This window comes from Mirounga leonina, unplaced genomic scaffold (assembly GCF_011800145.1).
Source record: "Mirounga leonina isolate KUSES-001 unplaced genomic scaffold, KU_Mleo_1.0 Mir_128, whole genome shotgun sequence".
NCBI classification, from domain to species: Eukaryota; Metazoa; Chordata; class Mammalia; order Carnivora; family Phocidae; genus Mirounga; species Mirounga leonina.
The window spans coordinates 25,157,969-25,167,837 of NW_023270320.1; positions in this window are offsets into that span (position 1 = coordinate 25,157,969).

A 9,869-nucleotide genomic window follows, 5' to 3' on the forward strand; every position below is an offset into this window, starting at 1 on the left:
TTTTTGCTTCATTTTACTTTTATATTTATAATGGTGAGTCAGTAGTAGAAATTTTTCATAGTCAGATCATAAATATATACCATGAAAAATTGATGACAAAATCCTGAAAATCAAACATAATGAGGGTTGTTCCAGTCCAATATGGTGATGTAGGAAGACCCTGAACTCACAGCCTTCATGGAACACACCAAATTAAACCTATTTATAGAACAGTTCCTCCTGGAGAAAAACTGAGGGTCAACTGAACAGCTTCTGCACAACAAAAGAGAACGGCAGTAGGGAACAGCAAGAGAGACAGAGACCTGGTAACAAAGAGAAACCCTACCCCTGATGTTGTAAACTGCAGTGGAAGGGATGATGCTGAGGGGCCAAGAACTGATTCCTCTGTCCTTGGGCACAGGAAGAAAAAAACAAAACAAAACAAAACAAACAACAACAACAAAAACCTGGCAGTGTAAAAGAGCAACTAGCATATAAAAGAGACAGTTCTAGAACTCTGCCAACCCATGGAGGAGCTGGGGGGAATGCTTTCCAAGTCATAGGGACTGAAGAATGACAGGTTTACATTCCCTTTCCACCTTAAAAGCACAGATGAGAGCAGAGTCTGGTTGCCCTAACTGACTGGCCACCTCAGTAAGCTCTGGGACCACAAGCACACACCAGCCCCAGTTGTGCTGGGACACAGAAAAAAAGCTGTGGCTTAAAAGGGAAAAAGAGGGGTGCCTGGGTGGCTCCATCAGTTGAGCGGCTGGCTCTTGACTTCAGCTCAGGTCATGATCTCAGGGTCCTGGACTGGAGCCCCATGTGGAGTCCGTGCTCAGTGGGGAGTCTGCTTGAGATTCTCCCTCTCTCTCTCTCTCCCTGTGCCCTTCCCTCCCACACTCGCACTTGCTCTCTGTCTCTCTCTAAAATAAATCTTTAAAATAAAAATAAAGTAAAAGGGCAAAGGAACTGCAGGAACACTCCCTGGATCAGAGGGACTGGCTCAACACCTCAGCAAACCCTGGAACTGCAAGCCCACACTAGCCCCAGTTGCACCTGGGCATGGGGGGAAAAGTTAAATTTAAAAAACAAAAACGCTTTTTTATATTTGTTTTTGCCTTTTATTTCTATTCTATTTCTTTTTTTTTTCTTTTTCCCTTTTTTTTTTTTTCTTTAAAAAGATAAAGTTTAAAATTGCATCTAGCATATAAAAGAGCCAGCACTAGAACTCCACCAGATGACTAGGGGAGCTGCTGGAACACTCTCTGGGTGGGAGGGTCTGGTGGATATAGTTTACGCTCCCCCTTGAAAGCATGGACCAGTGCATGGTCCAGGTACCCTAGCTGACCTGCCGCCCCAGTGAGCCCTAGACCCGTAGCCCACATAAGCACCAGCCATCCCACCAAGGCAGCCAAAGGACAGTGCACACCAGGACACACCTGGTTAGCATTCACTACAGCTCCACCCTTCACACCAAGGTGACACAGGTGCAAAGCACCCTAGAACACAAGAGGCCCACACCACTTTGGCTTCAAACAGCTTATTAGGGCACCCAGGTGCAAAGCGCTCCAGAACCTTTCAGTTGATGTCTGCCTCAGACCCAGCTGTCTGACAGGGTGCCCCCTGCACAGAGGATCCTAGAAACCCCGGCCAGTGCTTGCATAGGTTTCAGCCACCCCACAGGGCACCCCCTATGCAAAGCACCCCAGAACACACCTGCCTGTACCAGACGCAGTTCCAGTTGCCTGGCCAGAGGACCCTCCACACTGAGAACATTGGTGCACGCTGGTTCGCACCCAGTTCAGCTTTAGCTGTCCTGCGAAGGCACCCCCTAAGCAGAGCATCCCAGGATCTCCTGGCCTGTACCCCATCTCAACTCTAACTATCTCTTTACAGATAGTCCTGGAACACCCATTTATATCTACTTCAGCTTCACTATCCTGCCAAGGTGTCCTCTGTATACAGAGACCCAACCACCGCCCCACCACCACCACCACCACATGCCTCCACTTCAGTTCAGCTGTGCTGCCAGGGCATCCTCTGTGCAGTGAGCTAAGGGACCTGCTGGCCTAACATAACCACCTAGGCTTCAGCTCCCCTCCAGCTTTGGGCACACCTTACTCAGAGCATCCCAGGGCACCCCAGCTTATACCCACATCAGCTTCAGCTGTCCTGTCAGGGTGCCATCAACACAAAGAATCTTGGGACACTTTGGGTTGTGTCTACTTCAGCTTCCGCTGCCCTGCTGGACCTAAAGACACATACAAACTGAAAGTGAAGGGATGGAAAAACAGTTACCATGCAAATGGATGTTGGGGGGGGAGCCAGAGTAGCAATATTTATATCACACAGAACAGACTTTAAAACAAAGACTGTAACAAAAGACAAAGAAGGGTATTACATAATGATAAAGGGATCAAACCAACAAGAGGATATAACAATTGTAAATATCTACACATCCAACACAGGAACACTTAAAGCAAATATTAACAAAGAGAAAAATTGACAGTAATGCAATAACAGTAAGGGATTTTAACACCCCACTTACATCAGTGGATAGATCATCCAGACAGAAAATCCATAAGCAACTGTCTTGTAATGACACATTAGACCAAGTAGACACAACATACACAGAACATTCCACCCAAAAACAACAGAATACACATTCTTTTCAAATGCACATGGAACATTCTCCAGAAGAGATCACATGTTAGGCTACCAAACAAGCCTCAATAAATTTAAGAAGATTAGATTCATACCATGCATCTTTTCTGACCGCAAAGGTATGAAACTAGAACTAAATCACAAGAAAAAACACAAAGATGTGAAGGCTAAACAACACGATACTGAACAACCAGTGGGTCAATGAAGCAATCAAAGAATAAATAAAAAAGTACATGGAAACAAATGAAAATGAAAACACAATGGTTCAAAATCTTTGGGACCCAGCAAAATGAGTTCTAAGAATATATAGCAATACAGGCCTACCTCAAGAAACAAGAAAAAAAAAAAGAAAAGAAAAGGCTCAATCTAACCTTACACCTAAAGGAACTAGAAAAAGAGAAACAAAACCCAAGGTGAATAGAAGGAAGGAAATAATAAAGATCAGAGCAGAAATAAATGACAGACAAATACACACACACACATCAATGAAACCCAAGAGATGGTTCTTTGAAAAAATAACGAAAATTCATAAACTCTTAGCCAGACTCATCAAGGAAAAAAAGAGAAAGGACCCAAATAAATAAAATCAGAAACAAGACAGAATAACTGACATCACAGAAATACAAAGGATTATAAAAGAGTGCCATGAAAAATTATATGTCAACAAATTGGACAACCTAGAAAATGGATAAATTCCTAGAAACACATAGTGTTCTAAAACTGAATCAGGAAGAAATAAATATCCAAACAGGCCAATTACTATTAACAAAAGTTAATCAGTAATCAACTACCAAAAAATAAAATCCAGGACCGGAATGATGCACAGGTAAATTCTACCAAACATTTAAAGAAGAGTTAAAACCTATTTCCTTCAAACTATGCCAAAAAATAGAGGAGGAAGGAAAGCTTCCAAATACATTCTATGAGGCCAACATTACCCTGATACCAAAAGCAGACAAAGACACCACAAAAAAGAAAACACGGGTACAAAGATCCTCAACAAAGGGGCACATGGTTGGCTCAGTCAGTTAAGCGTCTGCCTTCAGCCCAGGTCATGATCCTATGGTCCTGGGATTGAGTTCCGCATCGGGCTCCCTGCTCAGCAGGGAGTCTGCTTCTCCCTCTTCCTCTGCCCCTCCCCCACTCATGCTCACTCGCTCTCTCAAATAAATATTAAAAAAAATAAAATAAAATCACAAACCACATTCAACAATACATTAAAAGGATCATTCACCCAACCAAGTGGGATTCATTTTGAGGATGCAAGAATGGTTCAATATTCGCAAATCAGTGTGATACACCACATCAACAAAACGAAGGATAAAAATCATATGATCATCTCAATAGATGCAGAAAAAAACATTTGATAAAATTCAATATCATTTCATGATAAAAAAAAAAAAAACCCTCTCAACAAACTGGGTTTAGAGGAAATATACCTAAACATAAAAAAGGCCATTTTTAAAAAAAATCCACAGCTAACATCTTACTCAATGGAGAAAAACTGAGAGCTTTTCTTCTAAGATCAAGAACAAGACAAGGATGTCCACTCTTGCCACTTTTACTCAACATAGTACTGGAAGTCCTAGCCACAGCAATCAGACAAGAAATAAGAAGCATCCATATTTGCAAAGAAGTTAAACCATCACTATTTACAGAATACGATACTATACATAGAACACCCTAAAGACTTCACCAAAAAAAAAAAAAATGCTATAAGTAATAAAGGAACTCAGTAAATTTGCAGGATACAAAATTAATACCCAGAAATTGGCAGCATTTCTATACACTAATAATGAAGTAGCATAAAGAGAAATTAAGAAAATAATTCCATTTACAATTGCACCAAAAAGAATAAAATATCTAGGATATTATTTACCTAACAAAAGAGGTAAAAGACCTACACACTGAGAACTATAAAACATTGATGAAATAAATTGAAGATGACACAAACCAATGCTCTTGGGTTAAAAGAATTAATATTGTTAAAATGTCCATATTACCCAAAGCAACCTACAGATTGAATGCAATACCTATCAAAACACCAACACCGTTTTTCACAAAACTAGAACAAAAATTACTCAAATTTGCATGGAATCACAAAAGACCCTGAGTAGCCAAAGTAATCTTGAGAAAGAGCAGGGGGTAGGGAAAAATGGGTGAAGGAGTGGAAAATGGAGAATTCCAGTTATGGAATGAATAAGTTACAGGAATAAACGGCACACCATAAGAAATATAGTCAATGATATTATAACAGCATTGTGCGGGTGACAGATGATAGCTACACCTGTGGTGAGCATAACATGTTTAAATTTGTCAAATCACTATATTGTAAACCTGAAATTAATGTTCATTGTGTGTCAACTACATTCAAATAAAAATTATTTTTAAAAAAGTATTGATGCTTACAAATGTGAAAAACTATGGTCTCATATTTTCCTTTATTATAAAATTATATAAATGGCAAAAAAAGAGAATGAATTCAGGTATTGAAAAAAGGAGTAAAGGAAGGTGAGCATTGTATCAATTTAAATACAGAACTAAGATTAAAGAACTGTGAGACTTAACAGTTACAAAATAGAATATTTGTGTTGAAACCATCGCCAATATAAACAACTAAACTAAAAAACTACACCCTTTTACCTTTTAACCTATCTATGTGTTTACATTTAAAGTGGGTTTATTTTAGAAAGCATGTAAATGGGTCTTTCTTTTTACCAAGTCTGGACAATCTATGCCTTTAAGTTGCAGTGTTTAGCTATTTACATTTAATGTAATTATCAATGTTTAATGTAATTGATTTCTATGTATTTGATTTCTATTTGTCCCATCTATTTTGTTCCTTTTATCTTTTCCTGCCTTCCTTTGGATTAATTAAGTATTTAGGATTACATTTTCTCTCCAATTTGTCTTATCAGAAATCTCTGTTTACTTTTTAAAGGCTGCTCTAGAGTTATATATTTTTAGTTTACTACTGATTTTCTTCAAATGGTATTATAGCAATTCATATACAATGGAAGACTTTTATAATACATCTTTTTTTCCCTCCTCCCATTCTTTGTGCTACTGTTATTTAGACTTTACTTTTATATATGTTATAAACCCAACAAATTTTTAATAGTTTTACTATAAATAATAAGTTATCTCTAACTTTTTAAAGAAATTAAACCAGGAGGGGAAAAAAAGTTTTTTCTATTTACCATTTCTAGCATCCTTTTTTTTTTTCATTTTTAAAATTTTATTTATTTTTTTAAGTAGGCTCCACGCCCAACATGGGGCTTGAATTCACAACCCTGCGATCAGGAATCACATGCTCTACCAAGTGAGCCAGCCAGATGCCCCCCTAGCATCCTTTAAACCCACGTTTCCATCTGATCATTTTTATTCTACCTGAAAACTTTCCTTAACATTTCTTGTAATGCAGGTCCCACCTCTTCTCTTTCTCAGTCTTTATTTCACCTTAATTTTTTGAAAAATATGTTTCAGTGAAAATAGAATTCTGAATTGAGTTTCCTTGAACTCTTTGAAGATGTCATTCTTTTCCTGACTTGCATCATTTCTGATAAGAATTATCATAGTCTTTTTTCCTCTGGCAGATGTTAAGATTTTTCTCTTTATCACTGCTTTCCTATAATTTTATTATGATGTGTCTTGGTGTGCATTTTCTTTATGCTTATCCTGCTTATTATTCCTTGGGCGTCTTAGATTGGGGTTTTTAACTTTTTTCATATTTGGAATTTTTCAGCCACTATTTCTTCAAATCTTTTTCTCTCTGCTACTTTCTAAGACTTGGTAACACATATGATACTTGATACTGTTCTAGAGCTCACTGACATTCCTTTCATTTTTTTTGTCTTTTTTCTCTGTGTGTTTCACTTTGGATATTTTCTTTTTTTAAAGATTTTATTTATTTATTTCACAGAGAGAGAGAGAGAGTGAGAGCAGGAACACAAGCAGGGGGAGTGGGAGAGGGAGAAGCAGGCTTCCCACAGAGTAGGGAGCCCGACACGGGGCTCGATCCCAGGACCTGGGATCATGACCCGAGCCGAAGGCAGATGCCTAATGACAGAGCCATCCAGGCGCCCCGGATATTTTCTATTTTTATATCGTCAAGTTCACTAGTTTTTTTTTTTCTTTTGCAATGTCTAATTTGCTATTATTCCCATTTACTGAAAATTTTCATTTCAGATATTTTTTCATCTCTAGATTTTCCACTTGGTCTTGTTTATGCCTTCAATTTCTCTCATTGCACTCATATTTTCCTTTAAATACATTAACATAGTTATACTAGCTATTCTAATGTCCTTGCTGCTAACTCCATCTCTGCTATTTGTGGGCTTGTTTCTAATGCCTGATTTTTTCTGGTTATGGGTCACGTTTTCCTGCTTCTTGGTATGTCTAGTAGCTTTTTATTGGAAGGCGAACACTGTAAATTTCATATTGTTAATTGTCTAGATTTTTGTTTTGTTTTCCTCTACAGAAAATGGGGTAGTTCTGTTGAGATTAGTTACTTCTGTTTCAATATGATCCTTTTGAGGCTTGTTTTAAAATTTTTGTTAGGGTGGGTGTAGCACAACCTCTAGTGTAGTCTAGATCCTCTGGGATCTCCACTGAATGCCCTAAGAGACTGACAAAGACCCTCCATGGGCTGGTGGGAACTTCCCATCCTCAAATGATTCCCGGCCCTATGTAAGCTGTGGGAACCAGTTAACTGACAGGTCCCCAGTTGTCCTTTGCCTTCCTTCATGGAATTTAACCCTATGGGTGCCTTAGCAGTCAGCAGAATTAAGGGGACTCCAGTGCACAATTCTGAACTCCTTTCCTATGTAGCTCTTTCCTCTCTAGATCTCTACCCCACAAATTCCTGACACTTTAGACTCTCTGAGTTCCAATTTCTTCTCATATGAGCAAGGCTACCATACTTGGAGATTCCCCTCTATCCTCTGTAGTCCAGAAAGTGCCTCCAAATAAAAAGGAATTGCAGGACTCACCTCAGTTGTTTCCTCTTTCTCATTGATGACAGTCCTGCACTGTGTCCAATGTCTAAGAAGAGGGGTTGTGTATGTTTTGTACAGTTTTCAATTGTTTAAGGAAGGAGAATAAGTCCAGCCCCTCTTACTCTATCTCAGCCAGAAGCCAATTTGGGACAGTCAAGTTTGGGAAATTTAGAAAGTCCTCTGAATGGACAGAACATAGCAGCAATCTTTCTAGGTAGCGGGTAACTGTAGGAATGTTTTCTCACTGAATCTCCCCCATCTCTAGAAAAGCTGCCTGTGACTAGGGTATGTGTGTACAGTACTATTGGCTAGCCATTCCTCACTTCAAGGTGTATAAGTAGAGAGCCACACGTTAGGCTATGGAGCCCTCCAAAAATAAAAAATTAAAAAAAGTAACCAGGGTAAGTATTATTGTGAGAATAATGCCAGAATAAGAACCTTACTCTTGGAGCCCTAAAAAATATCTGGGGGTAAAATTCTGGGCTGCCCAAACTGGGAAAGTACTGAGAATAGGAAGGAGGTAGGAGAAAAAAGAAATAGACTGAAAAAGTCTTTCCTCAACACACTTTAAATGTTTCTAGCTCTATTCTTACTTTTTATTTATTTTTTATTATTTATTTTTGGTCTATTGTATTTTTTTTGAAACTTCTAACGCTCTGATGATCTCCTTATTCATTTTTCTGGGCTCATTATTTTAGTATTATATTTTTAGTGTCAGAGAAAGAAAGCCAGCAAATAAATGTGTTCTGCCTTATAGTTTTAAGTGGAATCCCCTAATATATTAGTGTTGTAATTATGTTATAAACAGCCTCATAGTATATTTTTGGTTGGGACAAATATCCTCTTCAAAATAAAATTTAGAAGTAGCTAGTCAAATTTTATTATTTTTAATTCTGTAGAGATTTTAATTGAATTGCATTAAATCTATTGATGTAGTAAAGAGACATAGCATATTTACAATATTGAATCTCCCTAGAACATGGCATATTGTTCAGCCATTCTTTAAATTTTCATTTTAACCCTAAGTTTCCTTAGCTTTTTTCTATTGTACATAGAATAGTTTCACACTTCCTGACATATTTTTTAAAAACTATCTTTTTTTGCAGAAAACTATATATACATCCTGTTAATTGGACTATTTTATTATTTCTAATATTGTTCAATAGTTTCTTTTTACATTGTAGGTAGGTAACTATATCACCTGCAAGGAACAATGTTGTATTTCTTTTTGTAACCTTTATTCCCCTCAGGGCTTTTTCTTATCTTACTGCATTAACTGTATTTTCTAAAGCACAGTGTTAAGAGTTGTTGATGGCTCTAGCTTAATGTTTGTTATGATTCTGATATATCCTTTATAAAAATTAAGAAAGGTTCTTCCTAATCCTCATGTCCTAAGAGGTTTTAAGTGGAAAGGGTATTTAATTTTGTCAAATGGCTTTCCAGCATCTATTGGGGGGACGTGTATTTTTTCCATTTTAATATATTACTTAAGCTAATTATAATAGATCCACTAATGTCAAGCTATTGCAGTAGTCATAGAATAATCAATCTTATTTTATGATCGTTTAAAATGTGGATTTATTGGCTGATACTTGATTTTGAGGTTTTTTTAATGAGTTAGAAATATTATTTTCCTTTTTAGCTGTCCAGTTATGCTAGCCTCATAAAATAAATGGAAACTCTTTTCATATTTTTCTATGACCAAGACAATTTAAATAACAAAAGGCTGGGGCACTTGGGTGGTGGCTCAGTCGGTTAAGTGTCCGACTCTTGATTTCAGCTCAGGTCATGATCTCAGGGTTGTGAGATGGAGCCCCGAGTGGGGCTCCATGCTCAGTGCAGTGTCTGCTTGAGATTCTCTCCCTCCCTCTCCCTTTGCCCTCCCCTCCCCCGTTGCCCTTCCCCTCCTCCTACTCACACACATGCTCTCTCTAAATAAGTAAAATCTTAAAAAGAAAAGAAAGAGTAAAGAAAAGAGAAAAAGAAAATAATCAATAGATATCATAAATAGTTTATGCCCCTCAAATCAAGTGTGTGTGCTCCTTTATTATCATTTCAAATATCTTAGTTTTTCTACAGGCTTCACTATTCCTGTTACTGTTTCCTGCATTTGCTTTTCTGTAAATGGACACTATGCATTTATGTAAACTCTAAATAAGTTCTGCCAACTGTCATACTGCTTCTTATGCCCCCCAGTAAGGCATCAGATGAGCATTCCCATCTATG